Here is a 16,390-nt window from a genome sequence, read left to right as displayed (position 1 = left end):
AAGTCAGTGTGATGTTGTCAGTGACTTGGATGGGCTCTGGAACAGGCCTGCAATGTTACTGGTGCCTTCAAATGCTTCCTTCACCTGTAGGGTGAAAGTCCTTCTCCCGAGTCAATGGGCCTCCTTACTTCTTCCTCCCCTCTCAGTTTCCATGGGCCCCTAGCATGGGAAACTCAGCCTTATTCATCTTTGTATTTCCATCTCTCTGAATCAGGCAGGTTCTGGGTATGTTCCACATAGAAGCCTGTTATCTTTTCAAATGGCAAAAAAGAGGGGGTTTTTCCATAGTCACATAGTTTTTCCACAGAAATGTATTCATGAGAGTTAAACTTGCCCAAACTATGTTAATGTATGTGGTTGGCTTCTGTGCCAATTTTCATTGTGAATAAGACGCAAAATAAAAGGGCTCTTGTGTCTCCCTTTCCTCCTCCCCAAATCCCTCCCATAATTTTGGAGTTCATAAGCCCATTTTGTATGCGAATCAGATCAGGAGGGGGAAAGGCAGGGGGATGGCTTTTGCTTTTAAACTGTGCCTTTGCTTTAAGCTGCTGATAGACACATGGAAGTTCTGACTGAAACAAGAAGAGGTTGGTACAGTGGGTTTACAGCTACAGTGATAGTTGGTGTAAATCGGGATAACTCCGTTCATCCCGAGCAAACCCCCCTGATTTCCACCAAGGGAGGACACAGCTTAGCTCTTCAGCTCTGTCCATTGCTGCCTTGTTATTCTAAGGCATTTTTCAGTCTGACAAGAGAAACGGTGTCTCTCTTTAACACAGGTGCCCAAGCTGAGCTGGGCAGTCTCCTTGCAGAGTGTGCACCGTGGGCTAGCACAGCACACACTGGCCGAGCTGAGTTCAGGCAGCTCTGTTAGCCAGGTGGCTATGAAACATTCATAATACAGGCTGGAGCTGTTATGAGCCACTTCTCTTTGGTGCGTGTCCTGACAAGCTGCTGTTATTAAGTTTCAGTGTATTTCTGTTAATGTTACCTACCTATTTTCATTCCTGTGTGCTGTCACACGGAGCTGGTTGGCGTGGTCTTGGGAACTGGGCTTCAAGGCTCCTCCCTGTGAAAGTTGCCAACTCATTTATTTGTTTCTTTCCAGTGGTTCAGGCTGGTGCGTTATTCAGACACTTCTGAAAGAGCGGGGTTGGGTAAATCTCTGATTCAGTTCGTTTGAAAGCACCCTTGAAGTCCTCCTCCTCCTCCACATCTTGCCCTCTGTGGCTCTGAAATAGGTTTGATGAGGTTAATTTGGAGCCTGTTCCTGAGAAATCATCAGTGCTGCTGTTGGAAAGGCCCCTCAGCTTGAGGGTCCCTGTCCTTGCTGGCAGAGCTGAGATACTTCTAGGCTGGGCCCTCACTCTCCCTGCTTCCTTTTTATATGGCAGTAGTCATGTTAGCATCCAAAATTGTGTAATCTTGAGACTGGCTTCAGATTTTAGTACACACAGCTGGGTGAGTGTTGCCTCCTGGTTGTTTCATCAGAGACACAGCTCCTTGCATTCAGAGGATAAAAACTGACTTTGAATGAGAGATGAGGTCCTTAGGTACGAAAACTATTTTAGTGGAAAGCCATTGTATGTAGTACCACTCGCTCTAAAATCGTAGGAGTTGGACATTCTGGAGAAATCAAGGCAACATCTGGTATTTGAGGAAATTATTCACAGTACGAGGACAGCCTTTTGTTCATGTGCAGCTGAATATGTAGCAGACAGATCTAAATTACTGTTTGCAAGACCCTTACAGGGTGTATGAGGCAAAACTAAGATCTCCTCTGACAGATCTTGGTGGCTCATTTCAGCTGCTCCTTTTTGGGGAGGAAGAGAGAGGAGTGAATGCATGACAGTTGTTTTGTAGTGAAGAACCTGGGAAATTTCCATCACGCTTGGGATCTGCTTGGGTGGACCCGTATTCTCCTTTCCCAACCTGTGAAGAGAGACAAAATGTCTGGCAGATAACAACTAGATTATTTCAGAAACTCCCTGGAAGTGTTTTTTTGCCCAAGTCCTGAATACTTTCTTCCCTTGGCCTTGGCTCTGTTCTCTGGTGTTCCTGTCCTTTCCTGGGAGGGCTCCTTCTTTCCCATCTCAGATGGTTGTATCGATGGCAGCCAGGTCATCTAAAGCAACCAACCTGAGCTGCTTCCAGGAGAACAGTGCAGGGTTCCTGCTCACCCATCCACCTCCAGGTGTTCGGGAACCACGGCAAGGCTTCGGGTAATGTGTTTACAGTGCATTTCCCAGCTGCAGAGGGAGAAAGGTTTTCTTTGCAGTTGTATGTAAATTGTTGTGGAAATGGAGAGTAATAGTGTTCTTGTTTCGAGAGTTGTCACGAATGCTTGGTTTTGAGGCCAACCATTCAGCGCCTGTTATCTCTAGGAATCAAGATGTTTATCTCTCTAAATGATTGCAGTGTGTCTCAGGTATTTGAAAGTGGCTCTTCCTATTTGTGGGAAAAATAAAAAAAAAAAAAAAAAGAAATTTAAAAAGAATTAATCTTTGTTTCCCAAACTATCAAAAGCTCATTAGCCTCGGGCAGATCTTTTTATCTGCAAGGAATAAAGCAGATATGTCCAGATCCTCAACCAGTATAAATCAGTTTAATACCCTTGGCCCATTACTTTTTCTCATGCAGTTTCTCTCAAGTGGGATTTAGGCAATATTTAAGCATCTTCTTGTTTTCACGTGTCCAGTGTAAAGCTCAGCAGAACAACCATTAGGTCTGGCCCTTGGAGAGCTTGCACTGGATGCCATCCAGTCGATGGATTGAGGATGGGAGCCTTTTGTCAGGTAGCCAAGTAAGACAATTGCTCTGAAGGGTCAGTGGAAACATGTGAGCTCAAAAGGTGAAGGAGAAGGTGGTGGAGCTGAGTTCAGGTGACCCCAGATAGCAGCAGCGTGCATACCTGTGCCTCCCAGTTCACTGCAAGGCTCAGGCAGCTTATCTCATGTTTAGAACTTCCCCTAAGGCAGTGGGTGCCCTGGGGGGCTGCTGAAGGTTTGGGCTTCCCACCTTCTCTGCTTCCCAGATGATCTGGCTGGTGCTCTGGCAAGTGGGATATGTCTCCAGAAAATCTGGTTGCCACATTAAATCACATTTTTTTTTCTCTCAAAAGAAAACCTATGACTTCCACTTGCAGTTGGTGACTGGAGGACATAGAGTTGAAAATTATGATGTTCATAGAGACACAGAACCCCCTCTGACAAGATCCACATCAGGAAGAGGAGAAGGGCAGTAAAGGAGGCTGGCTTCTCCTGTTTTGGGGTTACTGGTGGAGTAGGGCCCTCTTCCCTTCCCAAGAGGACAGCTACATTGGCCAGGGGTTCTGCTGGCACCAGGCAAGGAGGTGAGGATGGGGGTCCAGGAGGAGGAAACCTGCCTGGGTCAGCCCCGATCCCTCTGGCAGCTGCTAGCCCTGCAGAGCACCCACATGTCCCCACGCAGAACCCTGGGAGGGCAAACCCTCATGGATCCACAGGTGGTTTCTTTGGGATGGCGGTGTCAACTCAAAGCAGGTTGGCCCTTCTGGCTGAGAAGGTCAGGTTACTGATGTTCTCCCCGACACTTTTTCATTTTTTATTTTAAGGGCGTGGTATATTTTGTAAGTTTTGTGTTTATCAAGAAGTTGATTGTGTAAATAAAATTGTGGCCTTGTGTGCCAAATAGCTGGGTTATGATTTCCTGGCGCAGAGCCAGGCGGTGTGTGGGAGCATGCCAGTGTTAATATGTTCACTTTGCTAAGGAATACGGCATGTGTGGAGCAGGGAGAGAGGACACCCTTCCAGCCCTGCCGCTGCTTAACCCTTCCCTGCCCCCACCGTCTCCGGGCTTCCCCCAGCCGTGCTGCACAAACAGTGCGTGCATTCACCGGGGCTGCGGCGCTGCTGGACCAGCCTGGAGCCTGGCCAGCTCAACGTGGGACTCCTCAAGGCTCAGGATCCCACCCTGATTCCCCACCCGCTGTTTCCTTCAGCTGGCATTCGCACAGACCTCAAAGGGGCCTCCGAGAGAGGCCAGGTCGGGCACGTGCCTGGGGATGCCAGGGCAGGAACAAGGGCCTTGGGCTAAATGAGAATCAACTGTAATGACTTTATTCCCTATTTACTACTAGGTGCTATCCAAAGTTTATCCTATTTCTATCCTGCAGATGCAGCCAGAAGTTTTCTCCAGTGGCTGTTGGAATAGCAGCTGAATCACTGAATAGTTTGGGAGCATTTTCAGCATGGGATAGTGCTGCAGAGGTGAAGCCTCATGTCACCTGAAAGCAATGGGAGGATTGCTAGCAGATTTTGGGAACACCAGAATTATGCTCTTGTTGCTTCTTTTGTTACTTTCTTCCTACAAATCACACAGTCCCTGTCTCAGAGCAGCTCCTATCTCCTTCTGCTCATCTTTAGGTCGTTGAGTTCTGGGAGTATTTAAAACAAATGAATGCAGAAAATGTAACCTCTGGCTTTCCATCAAAAAGGAAATCGTGAGTCGGCTACTTCTGCAGACAAAGCAGAAGTCCCAAGGATGCATGAAAGGACTTCATTTTGTCCAGCAGCAGGGAGTGGAGTTTGCTGTGTTACAGTGGGGAGGGGGTGGGGAGCTCGTGTGCACAGGGAATTCTTGCAACTCAGACAAAAATAGTGACTTCCATTATTTACCTACCTAAGCCGGAAACCTGCCTGCATTTCAGGCATTTATTGTAATTCCTCACATAGCTGGGGATGATAAGCCCCGCTAACTAGTCATTGCTTGCTGACTGAAAATGATAGTTAGTGTACACCAGCTACCCAAACAAGCTGCTTCTTTAACCCTTTCAAACTGCTGGCTCTGGGGTTTGTGTGTTTTCAGATAACATTGGTGCCGATCAGCCTCACCCCAACCTCCATCTTCATCAAATTCAGGTTAGTGGAACCGTTTGATCGCAGTCTGGTCTAGATGGGACACTTCTCAGAGCAGTTCACACGTCTGAGGTACAGTGACAGTTATGGCTCAAACTTCAAAGGAATCAAAGGCAGCCATTTGGCCGCCTTCCACTGAATGTCACTGAAATTTGGATGCATAACTCCCATGTGTGCCTTGAGCAGGCTGCATGCTGTGGTTTGAGCCTGTTAATGATCCGGAGCTGTAGCCCCTTGCAGCCACTGGGATTCTTTTCTTTGTGCACAGTTGGGAAGCATCTCGGCCCAAATGCCAAGGTCTTTCCTCTCAGGGGAGAATACAGGAGAGGGAGCACCCAGCTCAGGCTTAGAGTTTAGGCAAGGGGAGCTTACCTTTATCTGTCCGTGCTCGTGCGTGTATCCACATCTTCCTGCTGCCATCCCAGCTTACCTTGATCTGTCTGTGCTCAGTGTGTATCCACATCTTCCTGCTGCCATCCCAGCTTACCTTTATCTGTCTGTGCTCAGTGTGTATCCACATCTTCCTACTGCCATCCAATCTCACTGCAGCTATCATGGCTTTCCCGTGTGCAGGAATGTGCGTGGCTGTCCCTGGCACCCTGTGCCAGGCAGGATTTCCTCGGCAGCATGTGCTGCCTGGGCTTTGTGTGGCACATGGAGCCCCAGACCTGAGGTCACCGCTGAAATCCCTGATGGAAACTTTTACTAATCTCAATTCGTGGGGGAAGAGAGAGAAAGGGTTTGCAGTTGGGCTCCTGCCCAAAGCTGTTTGTGGCGGGATGGGACGCCACATGACTCCCAGCAGGCTGTTGTTCCAGAGATTTGGCAACCTTGGAGGTACAAGGTGCATGTTGATGTTTGGTACCAACATTATATAAATGCTGCTTGCACAAGATATGGGGAAAGACACATCCTTTTCCAAGGGCAGGATTTAGCCCGAAATGCAATATCTTCCCAGCCATGATACAATAACAATACTTAGCAGGCATGTAGTTTTTAACATCATCAAAGTGATGTACAAGCAGCAACTAATTAATTCTCACAACACCCCTGTGAGGCAAGCATTGCCATCCCCATTGCACAGATGGGGATGATGTGACTTTGGAAGGTCAAGTGACTTGTCCAGGGCTAAACAGTCTGCAGTGGAGCTCATTAGCTCCTGGCTGACAGCCACTGCTCAATGTACTCACCCAGCCTATTATTGTATTTTATTATGCAAATCCCCATGGAAATTAGAAGCCCAAAGCAACCCACAGATCTAAACATGGTGTCTTAGTTTAAATGCTGGGTCCATTTTGTTTGAAATTGGTTCTGAAGGCCTTGCAGTAATTTCAGTGGGTTGTGGGTGGCAGTGTCAAAAACCAGAAGAGGCTGGGATTCTCCAAGAAAAAACGAGGTTCTGAAGTTGTGTGTTGGTGGCTGTCCAGCTTTACCATTGTTTGTACAGGCCACCAACCAGCACAGGGTATGACTGAGAGCAGTAAAATGACAAAGTATAGTTCAGCCTCAGTTCCTGCAGGTGTACTGCACGCAGTGAGTGGAGACTGGTCTGCCCAGTGCCTGGAAGACTCTTCAGCCACACTTTTAAAGCTGGACAGCCCAGGCAAGCCCGAAGCTGCACTCAGCTGGGGTCTAATTGAGACATCAAGGTTTTTTCGGTGTTGGCAAGCTTTGCTCAAAAGCTGATGTTGTCCATGCAAACTGGCACTATTGTGATGATTCAGAAAGTAAGCCAAGCCCTGTTTGGCTTGCACAACTGCAGCTCTTCCGGAAATCGCCAGGGATTTTGTGTGTGCAAGGAAAGGAAAAGGCATTCACATGTAAGGTTGGATTAGGGCTGGTTCTTAGCTCCGTGTTTCGTGGACCGACCAGTGCGCTGCTGGATTTCGTGAGGGTGTCATCATGCCACTGAGAGTTAGTTACACTAAGTCACCCTCCAGGAACTGGGTCACAACTTTTTCTTTCATGAATCTTGGCAAGGATCTCAAGGTTTACTAGAAGCTGAAGAGAGGATGCCTCTGTGCAACGCCAAAACCAACTGAGATGCAGAGGGAACTGGGCCCTGTGCCACTGATCTGTGCGTGGCACGTCGGGCTCTGAAGGGCTGGGATGGCACCTCAGTGCTTTGCAGCTCCAGCGGTTGCTGCTGTTGCCTTTTGCACTCTGAACAGGTGTAAATGACTACCCAGAGGCAAAGCAGGGCAGAATCGGGGCCAGATCTTCCGCTGGTGTCAGTCAGTGCCTCGGCTTCAATGGGGCTGCATCAATTTGCCTTAGGAGAGGGTGTAATGTGGGAAACAGAGATAAAGGAACTCATGTTCTAGCACCCTATATCCTATATAATTGCTATAAGAGCTCAGCCCAGAACGGGTTTGCCAGATGCTGGGGTGGTGCAGAATCCAAGCTGTGTTTCATGGGCAGGTTTGTACATCCAAAGGGAGGCAGGCTGTGGCCAGGATGGGATCATTCCCACCCAGAGGTGCCAGTAACGAGGCAGGATATGGCTGTATGGACCTCAGCACGGCACCCCTCTCATTGCTGGGCTTGCTCAGGCCGTGCCTCCCTGTCCCCTCTGCTCCTCTGACCCACGGGAGCTGGAGTGAAGCCAGCACAGGTCTGTGAGCTGGAGCAACAATCACACCTTTGTTTTGTGGGCAGATGAATAGACAGATAACAGCGAGTTAATGGAGGGCAGCCCCTTCCCCCCAGAATGTCAGTCCTATCACTCACCTCCTCCCGCAGCAAACGAGGCCTCGGGGACAGAGAAAGAGCGCAAAGATTAAAACTAACTTTGGAACTGCTCGGCGAAAGGGGCTGATAAGAGAGGGCTGAGATGGGGAATCAGATTTCAGTGGTAACAAATGAATAACCAGAACATGGAGGGATGCCGAAAGGGTTATCGGAACAGAGCGAGATGCTGAGCACGTCCCAACAGCTTCTCCTCTGGAAAAAAAAAAAAAAAAGAGGAAAGGTGTTTCTCTTGTAGCAGCTCCAGACACAAAGAGCTGTTCAGACCACTCTGAGCCCACCAAGACCCTGGAAAGACGAAAGACAGTCCCAGAGCTCTGGTGGAGGTTTGTGAGCTGTTAGTCCAGCACAGTTTCCATGCTGGCAGATTCCCGGGAGCTGTATGCCCTACTGTTCTGTGCTCTCGCCGGGAAGCGATCAGCACTGGAAACACTCGGGGAGTAGACAGGGCTCATGCAGCAGGCTCTGGCTCAGGCTGGGCAATGTGGTTTCAATTTAGGAGCTCTCCTCTCAAAGCCTCCATGAAGGCAGCCTGGATAGAAAGTCCATGTTCTTACAGAGCAGGAGTGCTGGGAAGGCTGTCCCCACCTCTAAAGGGGGGTACGGCTCAGCAGCAGAGGCTTCACAAAAGTGCTGCAAAGGTGAAGTTCACACCTCTGCAGATCTCACAAAGAAGTCTTTGGATCACTGTGTGATCCAAGTTGTGTATTTCCCATGCTGAGACAAAGACTGTTCGTATATTCTTTGCACAGGACAGATTATCAAGAGTCAGCAGTACAGAGGGAGAGGCACCAGGGAGCTTTTCCTCTTTCCGGGATGTTGAGGAAGGGGATGTCACTTGCTGTCTTTCATCCCAGTAGAGATTGCAGGGGGATGTTCAGCTTGGAGCAGGAAGGCAGAGAGCTGTGGCTATTCCAGCAAGTGCACAATTAGCAGGATTCTCCCTGTTAGCTGGGACATCTGGCTGGAGCCCTGAAAAAGGCTAAAAACAGGCAAAGAGGATCCTGGGGCCTTGTCCCTCCTGCCTGCAGTGGGGTGACCTGGGCTGGTTTTGATTCTGTCTGTAAAAATAAAAGGAAGCCTGAGGAAAGGGAGGAGGAGAGAGCTGCCTTTGAGAATTTGTTTTCCCATTCCCAGTGGCTGAGCCTGTCTACTCACTCACTCGGGCACGTAGTAGTTAATACAATTTTCTTGATAATAATAGATTGGGGGCTCTGAAAAGCCAGCAGGTGGGAGCCAGATAAACCAGTTGGGAAGGTAAACATGGACAACTCTTTGGGTGGCCCCAGCCATCTTTGGCAGGGCTGTGGCAGCCTTAGCTGTGGGGTTGGAGTCCCATCTCCATCTGTTCTTGGGGCCAGAGAGCTCCCTTGAGTTAGACCACATCAACATTGTCATCAGACACACCTCAACAGGTGTCTTTTTTTTTACCACTGGTTATAATAGGACAAGGCCTCACGTGAATGCAGTGATTTTGGTGTTAAGGTGACTTGTACTTTTCTCTCCCAAAAGAGAGATGTAGCTTCCCCTGTTCTAATACACTCAAAGATGCTCTACCTTTGTATGTAGATGAGATGTTAATGGCAGAGACTTCATCTCAGCGTGGTGAGGGTGAGCAGGAAGGTAATTATAGGCTTGGTTTTATTGTTCTTATATAAAGCTACTGTGAATATTTCCCACCCCAGCTGTGGCTCCCAGCCTGCCTGATCTTACTTTCCACTGCAGTGTGTATTTTAGATCCACAGACTCAGGGTTACGTGGCAGGGTCTCACAGAAGGGCTCATTTCCCCTGTGCCATGGTCTCAGAGGCAGACCTGTGTCTGCAGATTTGGGTCTGTGTGTGAAGCCAGTCTTGATAGCCAGTTTTCTAGAGCCAAGTCCCCAAAGCTGGATTCTTAGACTGTGAGATTTTTAAGGTTACTTGAAACCTGAACTTCAATTGCACCCTAAACCTTGTGAGCAGTGTTTGCACTTAGGGTAAATCAGACCGATGTTATACCATCAGGAATCATTCAATAACTTTAACTGTCCTGTGTAAACACCTTCCCTCTGCAGAACACAACCATCCTGAGCCTGACACTCCTCTGCAAGAGCTGGGCTGTGGCTCAGAGTGCTTTTGTTGGGCTCTGGGGTTTTCTGGCTGTGTGGCAGTGCTGGCTGAGCCTCGTGGGTGGGCTCAGACACGTGGGGACCTTCCCTCACCGTCAGGAGAACTATGCTTCTGGAAATCCCAAACTAACGGGGTCATTCCTCAAGTCCTTTCAGATGAGATTGCCAAGCAGGGAAATCAAGGGCAGAAAAAGGAATGTGCAACAGTGTTTCTTAGGCTGTGTGTTTTTCCTCCCCAACAGTTCTTGACAAGTTCTGCAAAATTACTTCATAAAACCTTTCCCTGAGGTGAGAGTGTTCTTGCACCCTGCAGAAGCAGAAATCTCTGCAAGAGCTCAGCAGGCATTTCACACCTGACTGAGTACTAACAGAAACATTTAAAAAATATGAAAAAAACCACCATTCTTTAGGGTTTCATCCCATGTCCAGCAAAGATACCCATCAGGGATCTTACAGCTGAACAATCCTTGTGATTGCACAGTTAGGTCTCTGTGATTCTTCGGGGAGATAACAAGAGATAACAGCCCACATCCCATGTAGTAACTGTGGTAGGGTTATCAAACCTCGTCTCACCACCTTCCTGATGCCGGGTCACAAATCCTTCTGCTGGATGCCTGTAGGACCGGCGTGTTGGAACCTGCGAGCTCTGCAATGACAGTGGTATTAGTATTGCTCCCATTAACACCACGACTGCTGCTAATATGTTAATGAGTCATATCGTTAATAGATTAAGAGTGAATGATGTACCGAGGTAATGTGTGTGTGTTCCACCTTGATTTCAAGTGAAGGTCATTTGCAAATGTCACGCATGCCTTGCTACGGGGATGTGTTTCCCTGCTTAGGAACTCCGGAGCTGCAGAAACATTTGGCATCGCTCCTGTTTTCCTAGAAGTTTTCCACGGAGTTGCTGTTTGCTAAATGGTGCTGCTCATTTTGCTCTTGTTTTCCTTAATGAAATAAGAAAGAACCCGATTCTGTATTTTTGAGAGGCCCAGATTTTCCCACTAATTTTGAAGGGAACTGGGAAGACAAGAAAAAATACAGGGCCAGCCCTCAGACGTGTTCTTTGAGGTAGTAGGGAAGGGAGAGCAAAGCATTGCTCTTTCTGACTCCTGCAGTCTCAGAGAAAATTCCCAGAGAAGCCCCTTTAGTACAATAATATCCTTAGTATGCCTCCCACGGCCCAGACAATGCTCGTGCAGCACGTGGACAGTGATATTCCATCAGGACCATATTTGATTGATATTTGCAGGTTTGAAATTTGATGCTGCGACTTAATTTTTGGTGGAACTGTGTTCCCTTCCAGGGGAAATTCTTGTGTAAGAAAGAAAGGAAAGGGGTGGGGGAAGAAAAAAAGAAAAGGGCGAGAATGATAGAGGTTGTGATAGTATTACGTTACCGATTGGATAAACTGACAAAACAGCCCACTGTGACTCGGGGAGCTTGATTTTGTACGTTTTGGCAACTTCTGAAAGTAGAAAATGAGAGCAGCACTGTCAACAGGGCTTTTGATATTTCTGGGTGTTTATACTAGAGATGAAAGTGCATTCTGAATGAGGGGGAAGGCAGCAGGCCAGATCCTGACTCTGGCGACAAGAGGTGATAAACTCTGCAGATCTGCCCCCCATAACAGCGGGTAGGAAACGGTTCTCCTGTTGCACAAGATGCTGGGAGATTGCAAGTTTTTTCCATGCTGTTTCCATCCAGACACGGGGTCTGTGAAGGTTTGTTTTTGCTGATCACTGCAATAAACCGCTGGACAGCCAAGTCACTCGCTCGGCGCTCGGGAGATCCAGCGTCACGTTCCGGCTCCTTCTGGTTCTCTGTTCTGCAGAACTGGGCTCGCTGTTACCAGCAAATACTTTATGACTTACAGCCAGTACGAAGTGACTCCCACAGGAAAGCAACATCCAAGAATGGCCTCTTGCCTGGGGGTTAAGATATCCCTCTTGGATTTAGGAGATCCAAGTTCAACTCCCTGATCTGTATCAGGCCTTCAGAAGTGCATCTTCTGACTGCTGAAATGGTTGGCTGCCCTGGCCAGGTTTTTTTGTATGTGTTTTGACCAGAAGATTCCTCCTGGGCCAGAGGAACCTTTTCCCAGTGGAAGTTTTGCTGAAGCTGGTGTTGAAAAAGCAGAAAACCATGTTGAGGGGCAACAACGACCTATCAGAACCAATTAAGGATTCAGACAGATGTTTGCCAGCGAACTCTGTGCCACTGTGTCCTTTAGCTAAGATTTAATGGAAAGAGCTGTAAATCGTGGTTCTGATTAGCCAGCAAGAAAGGTGTCTGTCAGTGAGTTCTGCCACCCTTACTCATGTGCAGTGTTTCATTTCCCAGGTCATCTCAACTGTTTGGCTGGACCATCCCTGCGAGGCTCTGCCCGGCTCCTCTCCCGGCTCCTCTCCGCCTCCAGCACTGCTGTCAAGGGAAGCAGGGACTCCAGAATTCCTGCAGTCTTTGGTAAGCTACAACTTCCTTCCTTGCTCACAGCTAATGAGAAAGGCTTCACCTCTTCTCCAAACCTGCTGGCCTGTTTGTTTGTAGAGGCCAGGATCCAGACAGGATGGGTAATGCTTCAAACCAGACTTGGACCTGGGATTTAGGCCGGTCCAGCTCAGCTGCACAGTAGAGTTTTTGTTGGGTGGAGGCATCTTCGTGTCCTGCTAGGGACATAAGATCTCACCTCTAAATAAATGGTCTGCCCTGCAGGGTAAGGTGATTCTCAACAGGAGTGAGGCTGGTGGAACCGGGGCTTATAAAAATATCTGAGCAGGGGAAGAAAATAACTGCTGTTTTCCAAGAAGATGCACTTTTCTATTTTAACTTTTTAAGGCTGTGATAAAATTAATGTTGCCTGTGATGTAAAGCTGAAGGGTTGACCAGAACTTCCTTTGTGGTCGAGCTCTTTTTTTATTGATTGATTTTGAGTCCTCTAAATTTGTCGGGCTCACAAGTGCAGTGGTGGCTTCAGTTATAAGAGAATGTTTGTGTCTTTAAGGAAAAATACAGTGACCCCTTCTCCCCCTTGCCCTTCTCAACCTTGCAAAGAAACCAACACTTGGCCAGAATATTTTTTCTCCTTCGGTGAAAAATGTTGATTAAATATTTAGAAAAAAATAGCAATTAAACCCCCCAGCCTCTTAAATCCCAAGAATCTGTAATGGAAAACTGCTGAATATGGAATTGTTGCATAATTGTGGCTGAGAATGCACATTGGCAATTTTTTTGGTAGAAGCTCAGAACTTTAGAAGAAATGTCTTGAAAAAATCACTTTTCTATTGATAAAAAGAGAACTTTTTTCAAGCATTTCTATGCAAGTTGTTCTGCTGTTGAGTTGGCTGAGCAAAGCCATGGCCACTGAAAGACACATGAAGGACTTTCTGTACTCATTTTGTTTTTAATTCCTGAGCCAGAAATTGTTCCAGTTCAGCTTTTTGGTCATTCTCCACACCAGATCAGACATCAGGGTTTGGGCTGGGATCATCTGAGTGGTCAAGTCCAGTCTTGTCACACTGTACTGCTGCTGCTCAACCCCTCAGGGTCTGGCACCCAGAGCTCTCTGCGTTTTTGGGGCACATCTTTGCTTAGCTGGTTTTACTGGGGTTAGAATTCCTGCTCTTATTAATCCCCAGTGGCACACTGTGCTTTACTGCTGACTCGGGTTTGTTCTGCAGGCAGGGTGCCAGTGTGGTGTGTGCAGGTACAAACCGTGGAGTGGCCAGGTGGGATGACCAGCTTATGGGAAGTCGGGGGCAAGAACAGCAGAGCTCAGCTGAACTCTGTGGAGTGAGGTCACAAAGGACTCAGTCCTGGAATAATTACAGAATTGCTCACCTTCCTTCGAAATCCATGCCTGCTTGGGCAGCTGGCCTTTGAGCGTAGAAATGTGTGCAGTCTGGGTCCATGAGGGGAATTCAGGGAAGAGGAAAACAAGCAATATGAACATGGAAGAGCTTCACAAATCCATGTAAGCCCTGCACCGTTTCTCTTGTTCCCTGGGCAGGCTGGCTGCTTCTCTAGTGCATTCAGGGGTCCTCGGGGTCTTCGTCTTCTCTCCCGTCTGACGGAGAGAAGAGACAGATACTGGCAATCTGCCAGACTGGGAAGAGAAAAGGTGGAGCCACGTTTTGATATCAGTTGAGATCATTGGCACCATTTAGGATGTGGACTTCTCTGTTTTGTTTTCCCTGAAGGAAAAGAGATACAGAGAAATTAAAGGAGCTCCTGTGTGTGATTGCACTGTCAGTCAGCAGCAGAATCAGCCATGTAGGTTGCCTGTGGGGGTATTTCTTCATGTTGGCTCAGTGTGGCTGTAGTTGAAGTCAGTTTTTGCAGTGATCTCTGTTATGGGAGCTGAGGTTGGCCGTTCCTCATCCAGCATCCCAGCTGGCCAGGAGTACAGCTCCAGAGTAAAGCAGATGCTCACAAGGTACACAAGGTAGTTTCCAGTGAAAGCAGAAGACAATGAGATTTCTTTGCGCAGACCTTTGTTTCAAAGGGTATTTTGGGGTGCTAGTTCACCTTTCCTTGGGTCTCTTGCCAGCAGGTGGGAACCTTTTCAAGTTGTCCTTTTTCTGAGAAGGGCTGAATCGTCCGCCCTAAAGCATCCCTTAATGCAATTAAAACCAGCAGTACTGCTTCTCCAACACTGGGGCCTCCGATACTGGGAGGGGAAGCGGTGGCTCTTCTTTGAAGTCCCACCTACGTGAACATCAGTGGCAGGACTTCAAAGGGAAGCTGCTATTTCCTGTTGGAGCTCAGCCCTGGTGCTCAGCACTGCTAACAAAGCAGTCGGACTGGTTGCAAAGGCACTGATCCAGCAGAGAACTTAAGCACATGCTTAAGTCCCTCAGGACTCAACCACATGGTCTGCTGGGTTGGGACTCACTGGAGACTGGACTGATGGTCAGGGTTGTGTCCCCCAGGTCGGATTTTCAAGGGGAAGAGCCAGGTTAAAAAGCCTTTCTCAAATGTCTTGATGGGTTCTGCAAAGCTGGGCTCACCATTTGTGACCTTGGGGCACCTGTGCAGCAGCAGGAGGTGGAAATACCGTGCTATGGAATTCAGCAAACAACCTGGAGATGGACAACAGGCCACAGTAACTGTGCTTGTAAATCAGGGATTCAGAGCCAGCCTAAATCAGCATTGCTGAGTTCACCTCAGAGGATCTGACCCAATAAATAGAGTTGTAAAGGTGGGAGTCTATTTGCAAACAGGTGAGAAATGCTACAGGCACAATCATTCGGCCCCACCTTTTGCTGAGTAATGTTTTCCTTCAGCGTTAGTTCCTCTGCTTTCTCGGGAGCTACTTGCAGACTAACGGGTGGCACAGCAGGGATGTAATTTTCTGACAAGCATTATTGAGCTAATTCATACAATCTGCACCAACTTATTCTCTCAGTGTTTGCCCTCAGGCTACAGACAGACCTTGTGGTCGTGATCTGCAGCTGAGGCGCAGGTACCGCACTGCCCTAGCCCTGTTCTCAGCATCATCTCATCCCCTCTTCAGCAGAACAAGAGCTTCTCCCTCATCACAACCTACACTGAGCCTCATGGTTGCCTCATGTGTAGCAATTAAAAGATGTCTGGGAGACGTTCTGTGCTTACAATTGGAAAGGCTGCTCTTCCTTGAGGAACAGATGTAGTGGATTGAACACAGTAGGGTGTGGGAATAAACAGGTCACAAAGCCTGAGAAACCCCAGTGGATTCCAGGTCCTCTCCCTGAGGTTCTCCTGTTCCTCGGGTAGCTCAGCCTGCCAAACCCGATCGCAGGCTGCAGCTTTCCTCCACCTCGCTCTTCTCCCTATAGGGGAACTCACTGCCTGCTTGCTAATCCCCCATCCCAAGTGAGTGAGCTGAGAGCAGTGCATTTCCCAGAGATCATCACCCGAGACAAGCTAGAAACCTCTTTGTTTGGGTTAAGAAAACACCGGTGACACCGAGAGGACACTGATCTGTCCCAGCAGACATCTGCCCGTTCATCCAGGTTCCCGGACAGCGCTCCTGATGGATCTTACCCGTGTGGACGTGCGCTGTGCAGTCAGCGCTGACTGAAGCACTAACCCAGTGCTGGGCTGGCCTGTGTGCGAGAGAACTGCCCAGCTCTTGGAGCTGCCACAGGTGTCTCGGCTGGCCCTGAGAAGTTCCCTCGCTCTCTCCTTCCTTTGGTGTCCCACTGTAAATTAGGCTGATGACTGCTCACCCGTGTGGCTGCTGGCCAGCGAGTGAGGGGTTTATCTCACTGCATGTTGTATGGGTACTAGGTTTGCTCTGGAGCAGGATTCGCCTGTAAAATGTAGGAATAACATTAATAGCCAATCGAGACGAGGGATTTTTTTTTGGAAGGATTTCTTCCAAGGGCTCTTTGGATTCAAAGAAGGTGCATTTTGTTAATCTTCTTCATTTGTGTGGTTTCTACCCACGGGTTGGTACTAAAAGGGTTTTATCCGATTCAGGGTGTACATGCAAATATTTCTATTTGAATAATACTGGAGAATAAATTTAGAAATGTTTGAAGAGGGTATGAATACCTCAATCTGCTAGGTGGAAAAATTACTACTTCTTGTGGGTAACCCAACCTGTTTAAGTTGCTAAAAACATACCTGACTTAAAAAAAAAAAAAAAAAAAAAG

General features: G+C 48.1%; 1 protein-coding gene across 2 annotated transcripts in view; it reads left to right on the top strand.

Annotated features, from left to right (window-relative positions):
- Window positions 1-12,108: 12,108 nt before the first annotated feature.
- BMP2 (bone morphogenetic protein 2) overlaps window positions 12,109-16,390 on the top strand; it is a 35,268-nt gene continuing 30,986 nt past the window's right edge. For both annotated transcript variants that reach the window (XM_027898671.1, XM_027898669.1), the window contains exon 1: window positions 12,109-12,218. The gene's annotated coding sequence lies outside the window, so the exon portion shown is untranslated. The remainder of the gene's footprint in view (window positions 12,219-16,390) is intronic.

Source organism: Empidonax traillii, unplaced genomic scaffold (genome assembly GCF_003031625.1).
Source record: "Empidonax traillii isolate 1590-97213 ecotype Southwest subspecies unplaced genomic scaffold, ASM303162v1 scaffold614:size843888, whole genome shotgun sequence".
In the NCBI taxonomy this organism is placed as follows: Eukaryota; Metazoa; Chordata; class Aves; order Passeriformes; family Tyrannidae; genus Empidonax; species Empidonax traillii.
The sequence above is the reverse complement of the archived record's forward strand: the minus strand, read 5'-3'. Positions and strand labels throughout refer to the sequence as shown.